The sequence below is a fragment of the Canis lupus genome, chromosome 26, assembly GCF_011100685.1.
Source record: "Canis lupus familiaris isolate Mischka breed German Shepherd chromosome 26, alternate assembly UU_Cfam_GSD_1.0, whole genome shotgun sequence".
NCBI lineage: Eukaryota > Metazoa > Chordata > Mammalia > Carnivora > Canidae > Canis > Canis lupus.
In genome coordinates, this window is record NC_049247.1 from 3,936,938 (window position 1) to 3,961,759 (window position 24,822).

A 24,822-nucleotide genomic window follows, 5' to 3' on the forward strand; every position below is an offset into this window, starting at 1 on the left:
GTTCATTGTTTTAATAAGCACAAGCTATCACTTACCAAGTGACCCTTGAGTGGAGATTTGGCGAATGTTGGAAGGCACCCTGTGCAGCGTGTGAGCCTGGTTTTAGGCTGGGATGTGGGGTGGGGTGGGGTGGCAGGAGGGGTTGTGGGGGGATAGGATGATGCCCCTGCCCCTGGGGGTGGAGAAGGAGGTCTAGCCGTCAGGCTTCCTGAGCTCAGGCTGGGATGAAATGCTCCCGACTCCGGAATTGCCGTGTCGCACGACCTGGGGAGTTGGTCCACGCAGACGTGGTTTTAGTGGCAGGGCATGAGCTAAGGTGGAAATGGTCTGGCTGGCGGCCCCAGCCTGCTCGTGGGCTTCCCCGTGTGTGACCTACACCCTCTGCTCTCCTGTGCAGGACACGGAGGTGCTGAACACAGCTGTCCTCACCGGGAAGGCCGTGTCGGTTCCTGTCAAGGTCGTGGGCATTCAGGAGGACGGCTCCGTGGTGGACGTGTCAGAGGCTGTGGAGTGCAGGTCTGCGGACGAAGATGTTGTGAAGGTACAAGGGTCCTGACCGTCGGGCCTGCCAGGGGTCCGGTCCTCTGGGGGCCCTTCCCTCTGTCCCAGGGTCTCATCGGGCTGGAGCGAGGGTGACCACACCAAGGAGTGGCGGGCTGACCCCTCTAGAGGGGGCCTATCTATACCCTCTCCACAGAGGGGACCCCCAGTCTCTTGAACAGAAATAATTCTCTGTCTCTCCCTCTCCAAGTACTATCTTCCCTACTTCTGCCAATTCCCCATGTCATGTATTATTTCCTACCACATTTTCCTTAAATGATTCCCTTTTTTAAACTTGTAAATCAATTTTAGCCTCACTATATGACAAGAAAATCATGAGCTTGATGTACTTTTTTTTTTTGAAATTCGCATTCCATTCAATGACTAATGACAACATGTTCATCAATGTGCCACCTGCTGTGAGTCTTACCAGTGGGATCCATCTCCCAGTTTAGGAAGACCGGCTGTGGGGCATTTCTGCTGGTTTTATCATTCTGATGAGCTGGAGGTATGATGTCACATTCAGCCAGGAACCAGCACACCATTTCTTTCCGTGTTCTTTGCAGGGGTCTGTGTGAACCAGCAAACTTTGAGTTTCTGCCGATGTTTGGTTGGCACACTGGTTGTCCATTTCCTTTTGCAGTGGACACCTCCTGGAGAAAGGACTTGAAGCTTCTCCCTTGGGTTGCTAAGGGAGCCCCAAGGGCCCATCCATTGATTCATTTTAGGAAAAAACAATGCTGGGAGCTCTGTCTGCCCTGACATTCCACGGCCTCTGGTGTAGACATTGAAGGAGACTTGGTCTCAGGCTTAAGATCTTCACCTGGTATAGAAGCCTGCAGGACATTCTGTCGTAGCAAAGGTGTGGGAGGGGCTGGTTTGCAGATGTTGTATGCTAGCCTTTGTTGGAGGCTTCGGAGGAGGCAGTGCCATAAGCCAGAGATGCTCTTGGTAAAGAGCAATGAGACTGCTAAGAGGCATATTTAAAAAATAAGAAGGATCCTAAGGAAACTCAAATTTGGCACAGCCCGTTCCTGGTCTTGGAACATTAATTCTCCCTCAAGACAGAAGGTGATGTTGCTTAAAACCCTGGGGCTTCCGGCAGTCCTGCTCCTCGGGGCATGTGTGATTCAACAAGCCTGAGGCCTAGAATAATCCAAATTTAGAAAAATCTGCACCACGTTTTTGTTGACCGGCAAAAACAGCAACAAAAAGGCTGATGATTCATTTCCCTCTGTTGCCTTTGACAATGCACATTATTTCTTGCTCCCACGTCATTGTCACTGAAGAGTGATAAGAATCAGCAGTGTTTTGAGAGAGGCTGTATCCGTGTACGTAGGCCGCCGTGGCCCCAACAACTGGCTCACCTGTGCAGCTCCCCAAGCCCGTGCTTCTTCCCGAGAGCCCCCAGGCTGGGGTCCCCACTCTCCTGCCCTGAAGGACTCTCCTCTCCAGAGGCAAGGCTAGGCCCATGGAGGGCTGGACTCTGATTCACTCATAGAATCATAGTGAACATATCCTCTGCCCCAGCTCGATAGACAAACCACTTTGGAAAACAGTAGCTGAGTGCTCCATGGTCACTCTTGTGGTTGCATGAAGATGGGGCTTTCTTTCCAGAAAGTAGAGCCTGACCTTCAGAGGAACACACTGAGCCTGCTGGTTACCAAGCCCAGTTGCTTAATCACTTTTCTGGGCCATGCCAGGTTCTGTTCCAAATCTTTGGGCCGGTGTAAACCCAGAGGACTTAGTTAATTAGCTGTATTGAATTTTTCATAGCTATGATGCGAGCCCTACGGCTCCATCTCCCCGCCACTGCTAGAGGACTGGCAGTAGCCACAGAGTTGTGCGTTTCCTCTGCCAACGCGGGATAGTCCAGGGACCTATCCAGCAGTAGACACTCATCAGCACCAGAAATTCTGCACGGGAAGAGTGCAGATGGGGGAAATTCTGTGCATTGAGGTTTGCAAAGTGAGAAAGTGTGAATTTGGGAAAAGGTAAATTGTGATAACATGAAAACAAAATTGACTTTTGATCTCAGGGCTGGGAGCAAGTTGGGGGTGGAGGGGCATTGTGGGGAATTCCTATGGGTCCAGAATCTAGAAGAACACAATGATTTACAGCGACTGGAAACTTGACCTAAGCTAACAAGATGAGGAAAGGTCTTACTTTAGTGTCTTAAAAAAAAAAAAAAAGTCTTCCCTAGCAGAGATTTTGGGAGACACGGCTTAATGGCAATGTGTGTGTGAAAAAGCCTTGACATTTTTGTGAGTCGTGAAATCCAATGAGTTGACTGTTTGAAAAGGTTGCCATGAGGCTGACATGATCTTCACTGGCATTAATCAGTGCCTGATCCCAGAACAGAGGTCACACACGTGCAGACTGCAGGCCACGTCTAACTCAGAAGGGATGTGTGCATATTCTGCATTTTTTAAATTGACTCGCTGGCCACCATGTAAAAATCATCAATTTTGCCTTGAAACCTGGATTTCTAGCTCCTTTTGAAAAACTATGTGTTTTAGGTCACGCTGGGTTCATACTCCTGCCCGTCAGCCTCATCTGGGGCTGATGGGTCAAAGCTGTGTATAGAGGCAGGCTCTATACTCCCCACCACTCCCTCTCACTCTCCCACAGAGGCTTGCAGGGCTTTTGCCACTTCTTGCTGCACTCCTGCTCGTGGTTGTCTAGTAGTAGGTTTCAGAGAAAAGTGAGGCATGTCTCGTACCCTGGCTTCTGATAAAAATCAGCAACAAACACTAGCTCTCACAAGGTCTTTCTAGGCATGAGAGCAACCCTGGAAATTGGAGTATCTTCTTCTCATGGGTGTCAGGGGCGTAGAGGGCCCTCGATGTCTGTCACAGAGAGATGCTTAGAGGATGCCTGAGTGTGTAGCCTGGTGATGAGTAGAAAAGGCCCAGGGGCGAGGTGAAGAGAGAGACAGGACAGCTCTCTAAGCCTTTTTGGGGCCATCATTCTGGAGATGGAGTAGATTCATGCTATTTAATCACCAGAGTAGAAATTAAAAGAGAGCCTCTCTAGCTCACTATAGAGAAAGAAAATGCAGAGTAGTGAACCCTTTGATTAGGATTTCAGAGGGAGGACCTCTGCTCACATCTTGAGTCCACCTCCCTCTCTATTTGACCTTGGACAAATCACTTAACCTCTCTGAGCTCAGGGTCCTTATCTGTTAAATGGGATGATAATAGCACAGTGGAAAGGTACCTTCTGCAGAGGTTTGTTCTAGCACCAGACTAGAAGGCAAAACTACCAATCATCAGTCATCCTTGCAAATCCTTTAAAGAACACCTTGGCTTTTAGAAGTCTAAAAAAAAAAAAAAAAGGCCTAGTTGGTTTGTTTATTTATCTTTTCTCGTTAATTTCTTGCATTTGGGTCATGGGTAAATTTCCCATGGCAATATGCAGCCAGGTCTAGATTTTTAAGTGGTGTTGAGCAAATCACAGATAAGGAAGATTAAGGAGAAGCTGGAAATGAGTTAAATTTCCCCCTATTTAATTCTTGTCTCCTTTGTAGCTTCTGATGGCTGTGTTGTCAGATGGAAATCTGCACTTATTCTGAGCATAAATACTTGGATTATCATTACACGGTTAGAATGGTGTATGCAACAATCCCAAAGAGGAATCTCAGGGGGAAGTAAAATAAGATAATGTCTATAAAGGGGTTACGCAGTGCTTGACCTCCATTTTGTCAGTGAATGTTACGTCTCTAGCTATATTGTACTCACATCTCTATCTTTACCGCTGTACAGTTAAACCTCTAATACACTGAAGGACCCACAGAGTCAAATTCCATCCCTGACCCAACGATGTGTCCCATGTGCAGCACAGTGTCCAGTACACTTATGGTCCTCAAGGAATATTTGTTGAGCATGTGAGTGAATAAATGCCACAGTGATTTGGAGATGAAATAAGCCACTTCAAGGGCACTATACAGTTTGTTGGACTATCTCTAGTGACAATCCTCAAAGAGAGATGAAGGGCCCAGGTCAAAGGAATTGACATTAGGTAGAGCCTTGGGCCTGAGTCCTTAGATCCTCTGATGGAAGTCTTCTTTCCTTCATATGGAATATTATTATGCTAGAAGCATTTACTGTGGGTATACAGTGTGGAGGGAAATGTACGGAGCTGTGGAACATGCCAAGATGGAGCGGAAGTAGCTTCCCTGAGTAGGAGCTTACACAGGAGTTAATGCATATTCATAGGTAACATTGACTGGGTGCTTAACGTGTGGCAGGTACTCTTACAATCATCACATCCCAACTGTTTACCCATCTAATCCTCAAAAGCCCTCAAGGTACGTAATACTACCATTCATGCTCTATAAGTAATAGAATGGATACACCGAAGGGTTAAATATCTACCTGAGGTCACCCAGCTGGTAAGTGCAGCAACCAAGCTTGCAGTGTGACCGGCTGGTATCAGGGCCTATAGGCTTAACTATTGGATGTTACTGAATTTCCATCCTGGGTAGCAGCCCAGGATGTAGTTAAGGGGGATTCTTTTTTTTTTTTTCTTTTTTAAGATTTACTTATTTATTTGAGTGAGAGAGAGAGAGACAGAGAACACAGTATGGAGGGGCAGAGGGAGAGAGGGAATCTCAAGTAGACTCCCAACTGAGCACAGAGCCTGATACAGGGGTCAGTCTCAAGACCTGGAGATCATGACCTGAGCTGAAACCAAGAGCCAGACACTCAACCAAGTGAGCCACTTAGGCACTCCAGTTAAGGGGGATTCTTACAAGCTAGTAACAAAAGGCCATTCCTACACTTTACGCATCAGAGAAATCAGCTAGTACTGTACTTTTCCAAATTTTTTCAATACCATACCTCTAGGAAGACACATTGTACTGTTTCTGCCAAGAGTCTTTGAAAGTCTTCACAGGATTGGAAATAGGATATTAGAGTGATGACTATATATTGTCCTCTTTGAGTGTCTATCTTGCTACTCAGCTCATGCTGTGGACTCATGGTCTTAATTTGATTAACAGTTGTGTTGTTAGTAAATCAATTGAGGTCTCCAGAACCCCAGAAGCCATGCAGGGGTCTTCCACAGGGGAGAGAACTCTAAAGATAGAACCATGTTGACCTCAGGGGTGGTGCCCACTACCTTATCCCTGTAATAATTCAATTTCTCAGCCTCCAGAATCAGCCAGGCTTGCAATAATGGGAAGCCAAAGGGCTGATGAAAGAACATTAACATGCTAATCCCATCCCCAGGGAGGCATCGTGTTTTCAAATTAGGTCTGCCAGTGTTGAAGGCAGAGTATCTTCTAAGGGATGTGATGCACTTGTGGTGATATGTGGCCACAACGTAGAGGCCCATGTCACTCCTGGAGAAAATCATCAGCTTTGAGAGATTGGCTACATTTCCAGGGTTAATGTTCAGCAGCTACAAAAAGGCTATGACTATGTTTTCCTTAAGTTTGACTCTTCCAAAGGATAATAAAAGGGAATATATTTCTTGGAATCAATGCTCTAGAGAGACACACTTGAACTACAGTCATTGAGCTAAGGATACCATCATTCAGGCAGATGTGGTTTGGACAGGTGTGGCAGCTAATCGGATCTGGTAGGTCTAATTCGAATTCCCTCATTAGTTATTTTTGCAGCCTTTTATTTGCTTGTTGACAAGCCATAGAAACCCAAATATCCCTGTTTGAGGCCCTAAAGAATGTATTGGCTCAAGTAGCTGAAAGTGTCCAAGATGCCTTCAAGCCAGATTGGATCAGAAGATCATCAGGATCTGGTTTCTCTCTGTCCCTTTGGTCTGATATCCTGTGTCTTGTGCTTATTATATACAAGAATATGTAGTATTCTTCTATGTAGCATCCCCCAGCTGCTCATAGATTTCTGTCACTTGATAGTCAAGCCAGAAAGATCAGAACTGTCTCTAACACTGTCAAGAAGAATCCCAGGCTTGAATGGATTTGGGTCTAGTGTTTATTCTCGATGCAATGGTATTGTGACCAAGGAATGGAATGAGAGTGTTGGTCTCGTCCGGGTCATATGCCTACCATTAGGGCTTCAGGTGGGATGAATTTAACCTGAAACACATGGTATAGGAGTGGGGCAATAAGGGAGGGCTGTTTCACAGGGAGCTTTCCATCACTTTGCACACCAAGAAGACTGGACCCTACATAGGTCCCCAGATGGGCAGAGCTTCTGTACATTTCCTGCCCATGTTCCTGCTATTTCCTGTGCCTAGCACTGCTCTCCCATCCTCTGCACCTGTGGACATCTCAATGTCCTCTGGTCTTTGCTCTGGCCCCCCACCCATGCAGTCACCTCAGTCTTACCATTGTGCGCCCCCACAGGCCCTCACCTCTGTATGTCCCCAGGTCGATACATGTCAGAGGGACTCGGCACATGGCATGTCTGCCCCTCGAGGGCAGAGTCCATGTCCCACTGAGGGTCCTGTCCTCTGGGTCTATCGGAGTGAATGGTTACAGCAGCACACAACTAACACACACAGCAACATCACGCCAGACTCCTTCTGCTTGTGTCAGATTTGGCCCAGTGTTCCATCCATGCGACCCCACAAGGCGGGTGTGAGCATCACTGAGTTTTATGGCTCAAGAAACCAGTAACTGTGCTCAGTGGGTTTTGGGTAAACGGTAATCCACTGTATATCCAAATTCATCGCGCCAAAAAGTAGACAAACAGTTCTTCCTATTTCTTTGCCCATTTATAGACAGACTTTATAAAGACAGATATTTCCGGAAACCCAGATTTTTGTGTAAGAGTTTTGACTTTTCAACGTTGGCAAGTCATCGGGTTGAAAGAGCTCTGCGAGCACATGTGGCCTGGGGTGCCGGTCTGACCTTCCCGCCCTGGGACAGCAGGACATGAGATAGAAGATGACCCCCTGTCACAGGCAGAGTGGGGGTGGGAAAGGGGACGTTGTCAGAACCCCACGGGCATCGATGAAGAGGAGGCAGGGGGCTCACAATGGTCTCCTCACCGACTTCTCCAAAAGGGTCCATGTCGGTGCTGGGCTACGACAAGCTTCCAAGGAGCTCTCAGACTGATCCTAATTTTATTTAGAGGGAGACAGAGAGAAATCCAAAGGAGGCTTAAGGCGATTCTTTCTCTCTTAGCAGTGCTTGGCAAAAATTCCTACAGAGAACACTGTTATTCTATTTCTGGGCATGAATTTCCTTCCCTTTGCCCATCACCAGGAGCCAGGCGGCTAAGAATAAGTTGTCAGGCAGCTTGGCTGTTATTGCCTGATTTTGTCTTGCTTTGTGTGGGCGATTTGGACTTTTATTGTACCTTCCTAATTGGGGACGGGCATGTATTTCCTGTTGGCCTGAGGATGGGTACTGCTGCCTTCCCGAGGCTTTCTTCCCATCAGCACCACTGTGATTTCAATATTAATTAGCTCTTTTGTTCATGTCTGTCTTTGGCATCTCCAATTAAGAGCTGACATTCTGGAATTGTCTCTGCGTCATGCAGGGAAATCTTGGAATGAGCCAGAGGAGGCCTGTGAGCCTCCCAGCCTCGCTCCCTCAGTCCACATGGAATGCTCCCTGCCCTCCTCTCCAGGTGCCTCCCATCCTCCTCAGGTCCAAGGTCGAGGCTGTGCTAGAGTCGGGTCTGTGAATGTGTCTCGGATATCAGACAGGGCCCAGGGCTCCTGGAGACATACTTATTTTGTGTTCAGTAGGAGGGAAAGGGCCCCTCACTGATGTTGTGGCACTCGATTCACAATTTAAACTCTTGCCATGTGGCTTTGGTTGTGAGCAGACTGTAAGGGCTCTCTTGATTACACAGAACAAAAGGCCAAATGAGGACCGAGGCACTCAGCCTTGTACAGCGAGCGGACGTGGGGGATGCATGGTGAATGATGTTCTGGCATTCTTTTGGAGAAGTAACATCCTCATTTTGCTGTTGAACGAGGGAATGGTAGAGCTAGGGCATGAGCCTCATCTCTGGTTATCCAGAGCCCTCCTGGTGGGGGGTGGGGGTGGGGGGAGGTCTGTGGCCTTCCTCCATGAAAGAAGGAGCATTCTTCTGCTGATGGGAACCTGAGATCACACAGCACTAGGAGTCTTCCCATCATGGCCTGGTCGCTGGTGAGCAGGAAAGATGCCAACCTTGAATTCCACCTGTCAGACGCCTCTGGCCACCTCTCTCTCTCTCTCTCTCTCTCTCTCTCTCTGTGGGGCTTCAGGTTGGGGCTCCAGCTACAAGTGGAGTAATGGCATCCCATTCTGATATCAAGACACTACTGAGCCCTTGGGAAGAGGCGTGAGGCTAAGGAGTGACTTGCCCCAGGTCATGCAGCAGGTAATGACTGGTTGAACCAAATGTCACACTCAGGGCTTTGTGAATCCATATTCCCCCCACCTTGGAGGTGCCTTTAGGCTGGCACATGGGTAGGTTCTCCTTCCTTGAGACCCATGCATCTGTGTTAATACCAGACTTTCCAACAGATAAGGAAGAACCAGGCACCAAGTCCTCACAGCCGGAGGAATGCATAGCTTCTTCTGGGCTGACGTCCTGATTGTACAGCTGAGCACATAGTTGGGGACGTGGCTCCCACTGAGGTCCCTCAGGAGTTCGGGACAGAACAAGAATCTAAGCTCAAGCCTGCTGCCTCCGGGCCCATGGCTCTTGGAGGGTATCTGCTGAGAAGTTTGGCTTTTCTTTTTCTTTCCTGTAGGAAGCCAGCAGGAATCTTTCAAGCTGGCAGTCCTGTCTTTATCTGAATGCTCTGCTCACAGAAGTATTTATGTCAGATAGATTTAAGCGGGATTGCATTCATTGGCATGAGAGGAAACTCCACCCCAACAGAAGTACTTTAGGCCTCTGGATAAACTCTAACGAATGCAAAGGGTTCCTGAGATTAGAAAGTTTAAGAACCACTTGTCCGAACCAAAGAAGCTCTTCTTTTCAGCCGAGCATAGATTGGCCAAACTACAGCCCAACATACAAACGCAGTGATGGAGTATTAGTAATCACATAGCAGCACTTGTATGTGGTAATGGTAGTGTTGATAAAGTAAACAGATGATTGTTGAGGATGTACCGCGTGCCAGGCACACGAGTGGGCCACCTGCAGGACTGCATTGATTTCTGGCCACTAAGCTCCTTCACCGGCCGTGATCTGGTGAGACCATCACTCTCATTAGCCTGCACAACCCAGTACTGATGACCAGGCATTTTTCCCACATTGTTATTATTCTAACATAATCACTATTGGAAACATCTGTTGTTGAACATGGCACTGTGTGCAAAGCCTTGCCTGATTGGTTTCTATTAATTGCATCCATAAATTAAATGTTCAAATGGATGTAGAAGCAGAGAGAACTGTGGTGGGAGTTGGGGACAGGCGCCAGCTGTGGCCCTGGTCACTTGTGGGAACCTAGCCTGCCTTCCTGTTGGCCACTTGTCCCCTCTCACGCTTTTCCCTTTCTGTTCTGACGGAAATCAGGAGAACCAATGATCCATTCAGAATCCAGGGAAGGACAGGTCCCAGGGTGCTGTGGAGATCTGTACTCTGCGCAGATCCACCAAATGTTGGATCCTGAGCCCCACAGAGAGGGTACATCCGTGTCCTGAGCTCTGTGCTGCCGGATGACGTGCAGTGTCTCGGTGCACTCTCAGGACGACATCGGGAGGGACAGCCCGCTCCATAGAAGTGGCCAAGGACATTTCCTTCCTATTTGTCAAGGCCAAGGACAGGACACCCCCACCCGGGTGATGCCAGCCTCTGCATCCTGCCCATCCAGCTGTGACTCCGATCCAGCCCCTGACTCCTGGGCTGTCCTCCACGTTCTTACACTTTCCAAGTCTTTCCCCCACTCTTCCTCTTCTTCTACCCTCTGCTCTCGCCCCTCCAGCTTCTGAAGCCACTTCTATCAAGCCCCCAGGGTGAGCAAACTTTGCAGCTCATTTCTGGAAGAGTGCAGAGCAGGGGGCCATGTACAGAAGTAGAGCACCCCCTAGATAGTGCGTTACGGAAAGCCACGCTTATGTCATTGCCCTCAGTTAGACATGGAGCTCCCATGGACCGTGGTAGAGTAAGAGCTCTGGGACATTCAACCCGTGGTACCCTGACTCTGACCCAGGGATTAACTGGGTCCCCAGATCTGCACATTCTGCTGTAGCACCACACATTTGGGGTGGGGGGTTACTCCCAGCTCATGCATCGTGTTCGCTGAGTTGTGGGTTGCTAGCCCTAGAGACGATGAGATGCCAGATGCCCAGCCTGGTAGTCCCATCACGGGAAGGGTTCTGTCCTCATGCATAAAACAATTATCCATGTTTCGTTAGTTATTAATGAAAATGTTAACTAGCATGAAAGAGAAACACTGGTGCTGTCGGAGAAGCGAACTGTCCTTGTTGCTGTCAGAGCAGCAATCCTATTTGATTTGCTGGAAACATATATATTTTATACACACACATGCCCACATATATATTTGTGTATACACAGGAATATGTATAGGGATATATGTACAGGAATATATATACACACATACATACATACACACACACTCACATATATACACACACACATCTGATATTTATCACCCAGATGCTGTGCACACTGTATTATCTTGGAGACTGTGTGACACTGCGATGGGTGCTCGTGGGGATAGGTGGTGGGGAGAGAGAAGGCTTATCGGGCAGCTTGACCCGGAGACTGCAACCCAGATTCCCAGAGGAACCTCAAGGAGCAATGAGGACTGGAAATCCATGATGACCATGCTGGTGATAATGATGATTTTCTGTCTGTTAGCGATTGTGGGAATTTCCTGCCACATGTCAGGAGAGGAAGAGTGTCTAGCAGCTGATATGTGATCAGCATTTGTTGAAGAGGAAATGTGTTCATCTAACAATTGGATTTGGGACCATTTTTCCTCCTGTTGTTCTTATCAATGAATGACGATGGGTGATGTGAGGTTTGGGCATCTGGGGGGATTTGCAGACCTTGTAACCTGCCTGGTAAACACTGTAAGATCAGTTCACTGTTTCTGCATAGGAAAGAGGGTTGTTTTCATTTTAAAACCTGTTTATTTTTTATTTTTAAAAGATTTTATTTATTTATTCATGAGAGACGCAGAGAGAGGCAGAAACACAGGCAAAGGGAAAAGCAGGTTCCCTGCAGGGAGCCCGATGTGGGACTCGATCCCAGATCCTGGGAACATGCCCTAAGCCGAAGGCAGACACTCAACCGCTGAGCCACCCAGGCATCCCTTAAAATCTGTTAAAATTGGGGCATTTGGATGGCTCTGTCAGTGAAGTGTCTGCCTTGGGTTCAGGTCATGATCCCAGGGCCCCAGGATCAAGACCCATGGCAGGCTCCCTGCTCAGTGGGGAGACTGCTTCTCCCTCTCCCTCTTCATCTCCCCCTGCTCATGGTTTCTTTCTAGATGTCTGACTCAAATAAATAAATAAAATCTTTAAAAAACCTTTTAAACTTAATTTTTGTTACATAAGTAATGCATACGCAAATGTAAAAATTGAAATGGAAAATTTAATTGAAGAGATTTCAATATAAAAATTCTAAAAATATGTAATATATTGAAATTAAACTGCAATCTAATATAAATGATTAAAATGTATATGTCCCAACCTTATCCTAGCATCCAACTCATACATAACGTGTCGTCGGTAAGTCAGCGTGGATTATTTCAGACCTTCATCCGGGTGTTTTCATACATACATGGGCCTGCAGAACATGCACATGATTGCTGTGTATATATGTTTGCCTTGTTTTTGTATCATACAGCGAGTGAGTCCATCTGTGGCTCTCCTCCAGGCTGGAGGCGTGATGTTAGGGATGGAATCAGCATTCTCATTAGAAACTAATTATTTCTCTTGGTTCGTTACCTTTCCAGCTCAGCCTTTCTCTGAGAAACTGTCCTCAGGAGTGTGTGTTCCTTCCCTGAGTCTTACCCTAGGGTATGGCGATGGAGGAGGGGTTTCTCTCTGAAGAGGGCGGTTAAATTACTGAGCAAAGATGAGCAAGCACTCTTCCCCTCCAAGCAATCAGCTTCACCTTCATCTCATCACTCTGTGCACCCTCCCTCACTCCCACAAAGAGGCTGCAGGTGCACCGAATGAGCCCAGAAAGGCCTGGGTTAGCTATCCAAGACCACAGGGCCCTCCTCCAATCACAGAGTAGTTTCCAGAGGGAAAAGCCCACAAAAATGTAGGTTCACACACACACACACACACACACACACACACACACACACACACACACAGAAAGATTCTAGTTCCCTCTGGGGAGGGTGAGCTTGTTCTAGGATTGAGTGTCTGGTAAGAAGGACCCACAGAGAGACAAGTTCTGGCATTTGCTCATAGAGATTGCCTTTGCAACTTCATGTACCAGGTTGCAAGAAAGTGTGCAAATGCAATTTACAGTGTGGTTCCTGCCCTGTGCCTGACAGCACAACATCCCATTCTGTGTACCCATAGCCATGAAGGCAAGGATGCTTTTGCTGAAGACGGTGAATCCATTTAAACTTTAAACAAATGAAACAGGAGGTATTTGAAGTAATGAGTGAATCAAAGAATTATAAGAAAAGTTTCAGATCCTTGGATTTTAAGGAGTAAGAACCGAGCGGCCCATGGCGTCCAGTGGGATTCTGGGGGGAGCAGAGAGGCTGTTCCCTCTCGATCAGCTTGGCAGTCATCCCCCTGGTCTCAACGTGCCCTCAAGCCCCCCAGCAAAGAGGACCCGGGCAGGGAGTGAGCTGGGAAGGGCGTCTCTGGGCAGTCATGAAGCAGCAGCTGTCAGGGGGCGGGCGGCGGGGACACACATTGGGAAGCAGGCCACAGGTGGGGCGCTGCCTCCCTCCTTTCTGTAGGGCTACTGAGAGGTACCACCCGGACCCCTCTCAATGATGGAAGGGATCCGTCTCCTGGAAGCTTCTCCATGACAGTGCGCAGCTAGCAGAAATGGTGCCTAGCTGGAGAGAGCTGCCCTCCCAAGGCCACTTGGCCTCCGGGGGCGGCCTATGTCAAAGCTCCCGTGGGGTACTGAGGCCTGCGTGGATGAAGCCACCTTGCAGCGCGTCTCCTGCCTCTTCCAGATGCTGTGGCCCTTCCTTGCTTCCCGTAGATGCCGGTCCTGCCAGGACCCCTGCAGAAACATCCTGGGTGCTAATCTCCCTCCAAGAACCAGCCCCACTGAAACCCCACTTGTAACCGGTGTACACTCTTTTCTTCCAGCAAAGCTCTTGTCCTCTTCTAACTTCTCTTTTCTTTGATGTTGTCTCCTATCTGAAAGAAATACCCAAAGGCCGGAGCACAGCATTCTGTGGGGACCGAATATTGATCATCAGTTAAAGAGGAAGGCTCGTAACCACATCGGAGAGCACACAACTATTACCGCGCGGAGCTGGTCCACTTAGGAGGCGTGGGGCGTTGAGTAGAAAACCTCCTTCTCAATCCTTTTTAAAAGGAGAATATAATAGTTCTCGAGGGTGCCAAGAACCGCGGGGATCGGCCCTGGGACAAGGCCTGAGGGCGGCCCCACTGGATCTCTGCAGCACCCTCAGGGAGCTCTCCGGAGCCCCGGCCACTGCGCGGCCCCCACGCTCCAGGGCGCAGTCCTGCCAAGAGCCCGAGCCTCCATACTCCTCACTGTGCACCGTGGAAGCTTTCCCCTCCCACACCCCAGGAAACCTCCAGGGGCTTCTCCAACAGATCCGGTTCGGCCTGTGAAGGCCCCTCAGCTCATCTCTATGCCCCGAGTTGCCCTGCAGGCCAGGGCAGTGCCAGCGGTGATCAGGGATCGGGACAGGCTCAGTCCTCCTAAGCCGTGTGGTTCCCGGTGCTGGGAGGATGGCCCAGGTGTGAAGGAGGTGGGGGATGCCTCGGGATTGGGCCGGGGGATGCTCAGGCGGCAGGAAACTTGGAAGGGACCAGTCTTCCCAGAGTAACTGGGATCGAGTTCCCCTTAGAGCTCCTTATACAATTTGGCAATAATCTGCCGCCACATTTCATTCTTGCATTCAGAAATTAGATGAACAGAGTATATATCAAATCAAGCCAATGAATTCCACCCTCATCCTCACCCTACAAAGGTCCTAATTCATTGTAATTTTAGAATGCTCTCAGCTTAGTGGTTCTGACTATTTTAGCGCAGTTTCGCCTGTGGCGAGGCCGTTCGCTTTCATTTTCGGTGAAGAGAGAAAATCAAGTTGTATAGGATGATCTGATGAATTGTCTTCTCCAGGAATTTGGAATGAGCGAGCCGGGACCCAGGGTGGGTCCTTTCTGATTAGGAGGCTCCGCGTGCTCTGTGCCTGAGGCCCGCTGCTGGGATAAGGCTGCACTGTCTGGCTAAGTCCTGGAAAGTTCCTGTTGCACAATAACATCAAAGACATTTCATCACTGAACTTTGCACCGTCATTATTCATGAGGTTAGTGAGGCGAGTAGCTCGTACCTAGAACTTAATTATGTCATCATGACATTACCTGAAGTAATTTCCTGGATGTCCATATGGGCATCTACTGTGCATGAAATGTACCGTCACACATTTGGGCAACCATTTCAGTGACACTAAATATCTCTAAAATGTGTCAGCTGGGGAATCGGCAAACTGTGCTTTGAAAGAAGTTCCTAATCTTAATCTGTCTGGGAGAAATAATTTGCAAAGAATGCACATTTGGGGAACTCTCCTGGTCAAGACCCCTTGCACAACTGTTCAAGTTGTTCACTGAGTAAGTGCACGCAATTGAGGGAGTAAACCGAAGAATAATATTTAGCCCTCTCTCTGGGTGGAAAATTAAAGGCGACCATGAATTCCTTTCCCTGAAAGTACTGTCTATGTCTCCTTCCCTTGAATGTTGGCATGTTGTGGCCTTGCCAGGCAAAGAGAATTTACTAACGGTGAAACTATGCTAGTTTCCAGGATCAGGTGTTAGGAGACTGGCTCCTCCTACTTCTTCTCATTTAGAACACTTGACCTTGGAACACTATGCTATGGGGAAGACCAAGCAGCCTAAATCAGTTCTTTCTGGTGGGTGATTGTTTCTAAAACTACATTATGGATTCAAGCAGAAGTACTCTATGACAGTGGGTGTGCTTTGTCCTTTGGGAAGTCTCTGGGATTCAAATGTCTTTATCATTGGGATCCCAGGTCATGCCGAGGTCCCTGTGAAACTCTGGAACCTCATTCTACCCATCAAAAAGGCCTTATCCTGGGGTGAGAGAGGACTCTGACACAAACAAGAAATCTCACTTCCTAAGTATTTTGAATTCACGCAGAGACTCAATCTTTGGAGAAATTTTGCCTCTCAAGATGAACCTATCAAGATGTAAAAAATTTAAGATTTGCACATTTGTTGGGGTCTTTCAGTCTGACACTTAGGAGAGGTAAAAATTCAATCACGATGCCATACATTTAGATTGAACAGCTCATATCTTCAAAGCCATTTTATATGCATCATATTATTTGCTAGAACATTAAGGATATTTAATTTCTCATGTTGACTCCTTATTAGAAGACGTGCTCTCACGGAGTGTTATTCACACTGGCCTTCTGATGTTATGACCTGGTTGTGACCGTGGTGAAATCAGCAGGAGAGGTTTAAACTACGCCTCTTCTGTTTCAGATGCAGGAAGCTGGGCTCACTGGGTGACTTGCTTAGGCCAGAGTCCAGTAGGGGTGGAAGCTGCTTCCTGTCTCCCAGTCAGCAGCTCATCCTCCACACTGTGCCATCTTCTTGCAGATTCCCAACCCGATGTTGCAAGGACATGGCCAAGGATTGTTGTATTTCTTGTTTCCTCCTTCCTCTTACAAGCTGACCACACATCTTTCTGTGATGGATGTTGCAGAGGAAAAAGCGGCTGGGGAACATGATCTATTCTTCTGGTGAAGACTATGGGATTTAGGATTTTAGGTTCACATCTTCATCTTCACCCTCTGTGGACAACCTTGGAGGAGGCAGTTAACTCCCCTGAGCACTAGTTTCCTCTCTTAGAGCAGTAGATTGTGATTATCATACCCGGCTCACAGCACTGTAGATGGGGATCCAGATACAACCAGAAGATGAACTCCGCAATTTAAAATACATCCCACACTTTGAAAAAATGAAATATAAATCACAGGCTACAATGAATAGGAAATCTATGAAGCATGAGCTGCAAATGGCCAAAGGATGCATTATTTAAGGTTCAAATTCAATAGCAATTAATAAATTATAAATTAAAGCTACGATTAGATATCTCTTTATGCTAACAAGATTGTCAATAACTTCACAAAATGGAAAAGTACATTTCAGACCTCCCTGGTGGAAGCGAAAACTTCAGGAAAGGATTGGGACAATCTGCATGCTTACAACTGAGTATGCCTCTCAATCAAGTAATTTTGCTTCTTGGAATTAGGCTAAGAAAATAGGGGTGTGTGTAGAAACATGGAAAGAAAGGTTATTTGTAGTGCTTTCTTTTTACAGCCACAACAGCAGCATTTCTGAGGCAATATAAATGTCTCAAAATGGGGGTTTAGTTAAATATTAGATAATAGATAGGTAAACAGTCTAGATGTAGATGGCTGGCTGCATAGAAGAAATGGATAGAGATAGATAGATAGATAGATAGATAGATAGATAGATAGATAGATAGATGAGGAGATGTATGGATAGACAGAATAGATACCACGACCACAAACAACAGCATGGGCAGTCAAATTGTTTTTTAATCTTGCTCTCTGCCCTGTGGCTTGGCTGTCCCTACTGTGTCCCCTGGCTGAGTCACTCCGTCTCAGAAACCTTCCTCAAAATCCCACCAAATAAGTCCACCCATATTCCCTTGACCAGCTCTCAGCCCCACGACCAAACCTGGCTACACCAGAGGCGGGGGAGTGAAGTGTATTAGCTGAGCACATTTCTTGTCTCACCAAATACCTTTAATTGCAGTTACAGACGTGGAAAAGGAGAAGGGAAATGGTGAGGAGAGCCAGCAAGCTATGGCAGCACCTTCTTCCTCTGCTCTTTCCCTGCAATGTTCTGTTTATGACAGAAGCCACCTTTTCTGCAGTGCTTCCAGGCTTCTGAGGAGTTGTGTTTTAATCAATCATTGTGTTAATAAATTATATTTTACAGACACACAGAAAGCTTTTGTGATTAAAAATATTTGGCCATATATCTTTTAATCCAAAGTGTCTCTCAAACTGGATTTTGAAATCCACAGATGTATTTCCCATAGTGCATTATTTCCATGGGGATTTTTAATTGTGCTGATGCTATACTTTTTTTTTTTTTTTTTTTTTTACAGTAGTGAAAGCACATTTCCAATTGCCTTGTTTGTCTTTGTGGCAGATTCTTTCAAGGCCACAAATATCTGCTTTTCCCTCTTCTTGAGTACATTGTAGATCACATTTCCCCAGATCACCTGCACTCACAGAGGTCAGAGAACCAGTTCTCACCAATGGGTGTGAGCAGTGGTAACGTCTGAATCCTTTGGGCTGAAGCACCTGAGAGCGGGTCTGACTTCTCCACACTGTCTCTATCTCATCCATTGACTGCTTATAAAAAAAGATGACTCCTAAGAACACAGCAGATCCCCAAGCTGAAAAGTGCCTGGATCCCTGAATGACTCTATGGAGCAGTAAACCCCACTTCCCGGCCCTGCCCTGCCCTGGACAGCAACATCAAGACAAACAGAGCTGTTTTGTCTTACATCCCTGGAGGCAACACAGCCCCCTAGAACTGAGTGCAGACATATGATTTCAGTGGCCAAATTGGTATTCTTATTTAGTATTCTCCTGGTGTCCATGATAATTTGAAGCAAAGGTTGTATTTGAGAAGCATGTGGCTGCTTCTCTACCCAAGAAGAAGAGTCTTTGGTGGACAAAAAACAATGTGAAAACAAATGTTGAATAGTTGCTAATAATTAAAAATTCAGAAATCTTAGATAAAATGTAGCTGTGTATCGTCTCATTACGACAGGCAGAATTTAAGTCCCTAGATCCTTTACTCCTGAGGTCTCTCGTGTAAATAGGTTACCTTATATAGCAAGAGAGTCTTTGCAGGTGTGATTCAGGCTTCGAGTTAGTTGTTCTTGAAATAGGGAGATTATCCTGAGTTCTTCAGGAGGGGGTGCCCAACTAATCACTGAACCCTTAAAAGCAGGGCTTTCTCCTGGTTCAGCAAGGAAGAGGAAGTCAGGGAGATAGGAAACATGAAAGATTTGATGTGCGGTTGCTGACGTGAAGGTGCAGGGCTCACTTAGAAAACATAAGAAGGTTAATTCTACCAACATTCTGGATGAGGTGGGAAGCTGAGCCCAAGAAGGAAGGTCCCTCTGTCACCACCTTGACTTCTGCCTCGGGAGACCCACCGCAGAGAACCCAGTGGAGCCTGCCTCGACTTCTGACCCAGGGAAGCAGGAAATAACAAAGCGGGGACTTTAACCCACCAAGTTCATGGAGACTTGTGATGTACCCATAGAAAATTAACAGCTCAGTGAAAAATTTTGGTGCTCCTGGAAAACACAGGAGCAGTAGTGTCTGACTTAGGGCAGGTGAGCCCTCCAGGTGGCCACTCCCCACCCCCTCCACCTCCATCCTGCTCACCTGTGCCACCTGCCAGCTCTTCTGAGTCAGTGGCAAGCCCCCCCCCCGCCCGCAACCTGCCAGCATGTACCCCCCCCTTCCCAGCCTGCTCCCTCCCCCTCCCCCAGCATGAAGTCATTCATTCCAGGTTCCCAAACCAGCCATCATAACAATAATCTTGGACTCCACTTTTTCCCAGCTTATAAAAGGGGAACAAAATAGTTCTCCAATTTATGGAACTAGTCTTCATTCTCCTGTTTTCATCTGTATTGCCTCTTTCAAAAGCAAAGGAAGCCCAAACGTTGTTAATTTTCTGAAGAAAAAAAAAGATTTGTTTTGATACAGACCCAGAATCCTTCATTTCATTTTGCTCTGTGTGGCCACAAAGGACCAAAATTTCATGATTGGAGTCTTAGGAGGGGGTCATCCGTGCTACCGGTTATATATATCGCTCACCTGGATCCCCTGATAGACCTCCACCAACGCTGCTCTTGATGCATGAAAAACAATTCATTTTTAATTGTCTTTAGAAATGATTTTTCTGGTGGATCAGTTTAGAACAAGCTTGTTTATCAAAACCCGCTGACCCAAATAATTTACAATCCAGCCAAAATTACTTTCTGAAATGAGGTTTTAAAGGAAGAGGTTTAGTTTTGCCAAGCACCCATGGGACTGTGATACCAAGTCCACCCTGCCTGAGCAGTGCATTTTATTTAATGGGTGGCAGTCCTTGGGGTAGAACAAGCATTTATGGTAATTATCAGGCCTCCAATTTATTAGCCTTTCTGCTTCTTATGTTGCCTGTTCAATTAAAGCCTGAATATCCCTCTGGCTCCCTCTTTCCTCTTTTTCTCCTCCTCCTCTCTCCCATTCTTCCTTCTCCTCTTTCTTTAGACACTTTGTGTCAATATTTTCTCACATTTGAAAATCCAGAGAGACGAAGATAACTATGTGGTCCTGACTTTATGACATAAGTCAAGTGGCTCTGTTTCTTTTGCAAGTCACACACACACACACTCATGAATCTAGCTTCCCCAAAGGAGAACACTTTTAGCTCCTGTGCAGGAACATCCATTGGGATGGAGGCACACCTGTCCCCTGGGGGTCATCAGACATAGCTCCTCTCGCTGTACCTCCGACAGGCGGTCTGCAGGTCCAGGGTCAATGGTCTCCAGCTTCATATCCAGTGGGAAAGGAAGCTTCCCTCCATCCTTTCTAGCGGCACCCCCCAGATAATGGCTTACCCTCTGTCGGCAGTACGGGCCAGGCTTCTTTGGTCTTGACGTGGTGGCGTCTGTCCGTAGGCTGGGGATTGGCACTGGTCGCAAATCCGCCAGTAAGATGTGATATCAGGGTCTGGGTCCCTCTCCTACGTGGGCCCTTCAGCGAGGCGGTACAGGAAGGGAGGCAAGAAACAGAAGCGGAGCCTGGGTGTTAGGTTCTAAGAAGCTGGCCGGCCAGGGGTCAGCTCACGCAGCTCCATTAGGAATTAGGTCAGTGTCTTGGGGTGAGCTGGTTGGGGACACAAGAAGAGTGGTGAGCCTCCACTCAGGACTTTCCAAGAGCCAGCAGGAGCCCACCGTGGGCAGTCAGAATGCCATTATTCCAGTTCTGCGTGGAGGTAAAGAGTCCAGAAGCCACTCATCAAATAGCTCCAACCTGCTACCTCTTGAAAAATGTGCCGTTGTGTTCACTGCACTCAATTGTCAATGCTTTCAGATTTTCAGAGGGCTCCTTAGTCCCTCTGAAGTCAGCAGCGCTTCCTCTGGGGGCTTTCTACAGACCCACGTTTGTCCCTGAACCAGTAGCAGTGGCTGCTAAGATGCCTCAAGGGGGCTCGCTGCATCACTGGCTATTCTTGAGTGTGGTACTGGATGTGAAGCACGAACCAGGGAGGGCTGTTTCCCCTACACCCGCTCAGGAAGCGCGGTCCCAAGGCCAAGGAAGGGCGGCGGATGCTGGCCGTGGACAACAGTAAGATGCTATGGTTATTGTATTATTATGGATGGTGCCACCAGGCATGCATGTCTTCAGGTTCACAGAGAGAGAGATCAAGTCACACTGCCAGGGTCAGAGAAGCCTCCCGAGTGGGGAGGCGGCGACAGGGAACCCAGATCACTCCCGAGTGACCCCATAGAGAGGCATGAAGATGGTCTGTGAGAAAGGGACCCTTCTCTCTCTGTTTTCCCTTTGTTTATTTCCCTCCATTCATGCTTCCTTTGGAATCATGTGTTTATTCGGGGTTTTTGTTTTCTTCCCCTCCACTTGGGAGATTCTATTTCTATCTTCAAATGGCAGTGATTTTGCTTTGCTATGTCTATTGGTTAATCTACCCGTGAGTGTGATTTATGAATTAGCACTCCTCTGGTAAGACCCATGTCGTTCTCACTAAAGATTTGTGTGTGTGTGTGTGTGTGTGTGTGTGTGTGTGTGTGTGTGTGTCTTCCATTTGTTCAGTGCTTTGCTTTGTATTCCGGGAGACGTTCTCAGTATTTTATTCATCCATGTGCGTTCTGCTTCACCATCAGCCCAGCTGTGCCTGAGCTGGAGCTCCACCCAGCCCCGCACTTGTCATCCAGAAAGACGTCAGCAACCCACCACTGACCGTGAACTTCACACTGTCAAAAAGATATAAAAACCTCTGTATAGACTCTTCCTTTGAAACATGCAGTTCAATTTATGAGTTTAAATCCACTGTGGAAAACATCAAAACAAACTGTGTAGAGATAGTCCTTGTAATGGCTTCTCTTCACTTTCCAGCTTTGCGATAAAAAGTAATTCCACTCCTTTGCCTACCTGAATACCTCATCGTTCTTAGTAAAGAGATGTCTTTACTGAATCTGGAACAATGTCCTTATTCCTAATATCCTTTGTGTTTGTATTACCCACCCTTTTGAGTCCCAGCCTTAATATTACAGTTTTTGTGCAATTAATTCTATATCTTGATGTGAAACAGTAATATTTTATTACCTGAGATAGTTTTGAAAATGATCTTGTTGAATAGAGTCTGAGCTATGTATGAAAGCACACCAGTTGGCTTTAGGATTCAGTTTTATGATTCACTTTCTCACTTTGGAGGCAACTGTGATCTGATAGACCTTCATTTGCTGAGATTACCTGGAGATTTCACCTGAGAATCGGCCAGGATTAGCTTAAAAAGGGAAAGAGATTAAGAGAGACAGATAACTTTACTTGCAATCCCCTCACCCATACAAGGCTTCCATGGGATCTGCTTCACATTATATCCCATCAACACTAGGGAACATCTTTTATATGACCACGTATGTGAATAGTGCCTTATTTGAGCAGTGCACAACCTGTACAACTGTATGTGGCAGCCTTTCCAAGGCTTCCATTTCAGTCCATTCCTCATCATGATCTTGTTATTTCTTTAATTATAAGGCCCTCAGATATCTAATTCACAAATGGTTACTAAGAACTTGCTTTGCAACAGTTCCTGGGCTAGGCTTTAGTAACATGGTCATGAATACAACTTTGTCTCTGATTTCAAAGATTCCCAGTCTGTTGGGAGAAGTGGAGTAGGAAATAGGAATTTTCTATTAATTATGGCAACAGAATGGTCCACTGCAAGCTCTGGATAAGGAAGCAAGGAGGGAAAGATAACAGATTTCTCAGTGAACTTCAAGAAAGACCACCTTGTAAACATTCCAGAATCACTTACTGATGACCAATAAGACGTGAGGATGGGCCTGTGTGTGTGTGGAGGGGGGGCGGGGGGGCTGAAGGGGTGCAGAGGAGGGTTCAGTGGGGCAAAGCTGGACTAATTCCCATCCCACCACAAGCAGAGAGTAGGAGCCTTAGCCTTCAGCCCTGGTCTGGTGGTGGCAGCTTCACCAGGACACTTGTGGAGCTGGATGCGTGTCCCCTGCAGTGAGGCAGGTGCAGCGGGCAGGTGCCCGATGCATGTGGGCTGTATCTGGGAGAGCAGAAGAGAGAATGGGCCCCTCTGGTGGCCACAAGTTGTGTGAATGCTGCGGCCATAATACAGCCCCCACCATGGCGGGAACACTGGCCTGGGGATGTTTCAAAGGAGATCCTGGCCTCAGGGGCAGTGCGCCCACTGTTCTTCCTGGGACAGAGTGGAGGGAGTGAGGTTAGAAGCAGTAGCAGAGGACTGGACTTATCTGGCCCAGGGGACACACAGCCATCTCCCCCTCCATGGACGGAGTTGGCAAGCTACACCCATAGAGGCTTGCTCAGCCCCAGAGCTGCGGGCACCCAGTTTGTCTGTTTGCTCAATGATTCCCAAACTCTTAGAAGCTTTGTGCGATAAATGGGATTTCTTCTTGAATTGCCTTACCTTTGGCATTTGGTTTAGCTTCCAAAAAAATGTGCGTCCTTCTTATACCCCCTTTGTTCCCTCTGTCTTTATTTGCTTGGATCTAAAAGGGAAATAAAATTCATGCGTCTTTTCTCTTAATTTTTCTTTTCATTTTGGGAGAGAGTGAAAATTCTGATTCCTTAAATTCTTCACGTTTTTCTTTGAATGATGTCACTTGCGTAGACGGCATTACTATGTCAAGGAAACATGACAATTCAGCTCACGGCTAGTTCTGACCTCTCCTTTTATTACGTGAAATTCTCTAGATTTTAGTGCTTAGGAATCATTTCTTAAAAAGATTTTATTTGTTTATTCATGAGAGTCACAGAGACAGAGAGGCAGAGACACAGGCAGAGGGAGAAGCAGGCTCCATGCAAGGAGCCCGACATGGGACTTGATCCCAGGACTCCAGGATCACGACCTGAGTGAGCCAAAGGCAGACACTCAACCACTGAGCCACTCAGCTGCCCTGCTTAATAATCTTTGTTTTTTTTTTTCCTTAATTTTAAAGATGAGAAGAAAGGAATAAAGGAAAATTCAAGTCAATGCTAAGGAATAGAAGGCAGAACAGGGCAAATAAGGAAATAAGCCTGCATGTGGCTCTTAATTTTCAGCCTGGGCCTGTGGAGGGTGTGTCCCCCATACCCTGAAACCTGCTGGATGGACCTGCTCCTTCATCTCCATCGAGAGACCCAGTGATTTCACTCCCGGAGGCTCCAGAGTGGCGGCAAGGGGTCACTGCAAGTACATACTATGCATTTTCCACCTCAAGCTAAGGGTGCTGGATGCATTTCGGTGCCAAATAATAATCAATCCCTAGGTCTTAACTTGCTAACAGCACAGAATGATGAATGACCTTGTGTGCAAGAGCAAATATTTGCCTTGCCTGTGAGAGATTCTTTGTCACAGGGAAGTGAGATCACACTTGAACATGTAAGTTGTCCGGGGGAATCAACTGTTCATTTTATATTGACAATTCATTTTTTTAAAAGATTTTATTTATTTATTCATGAAAGACACAGAGAGAGGCAGAGACACAGGCAGAGGGAGAAGCAGGCCCTTGCAGGGAGCCTGACGTGGGACTCGATCCCAGGACCCCGGGATCACACCCTGAGCCAAAGGCAGATGCTCAACCACTGAGCCACCCAAGTGTCATATCTCCTCTGTGAATGGGAACTCAGAACTTTCACTTATGTCTGCAATGATCGCTGTCTACTTCCCTAAAGATTGTGACTTAAGGGCAATGCTAGATCCTGGAGAAGCTAATGACATCTCACCCAGAGAAAACTAATGGTTAGCGCTCTGGAGGACTTGGGTATATTCGAGGCGAGACACCCTACAGAATGCAGTTGGCAGTGTCTCTGGGCTTTTAAACATCCTTACCTTGGGGCTGGCCATAGGTAGACCAATCA

General features: G+C 47.1%; 1 non-coding gene across 3 annotated transcripts in view; it reads left to right on the forward strand.

Annotated features, from left to right (window-relative positions):
• Positions 1-24,822, forward strand: part of LOC111092628 — a 63,842-nt gene that overhangs the window by 17,650 nt on the left and 21,370 nt on the right. For all 3 annotated transcript variants that reach the window (XR_005379082.1, XR_005379081.1, XR_005379083.1), the window contains exon 2: positions 398-541. This is a non-coding gene — a transcript (transmembrane protein 132B-like). The remainder of the gene's footprint in view (positions 1-397; positions 542-24,822) is intronic.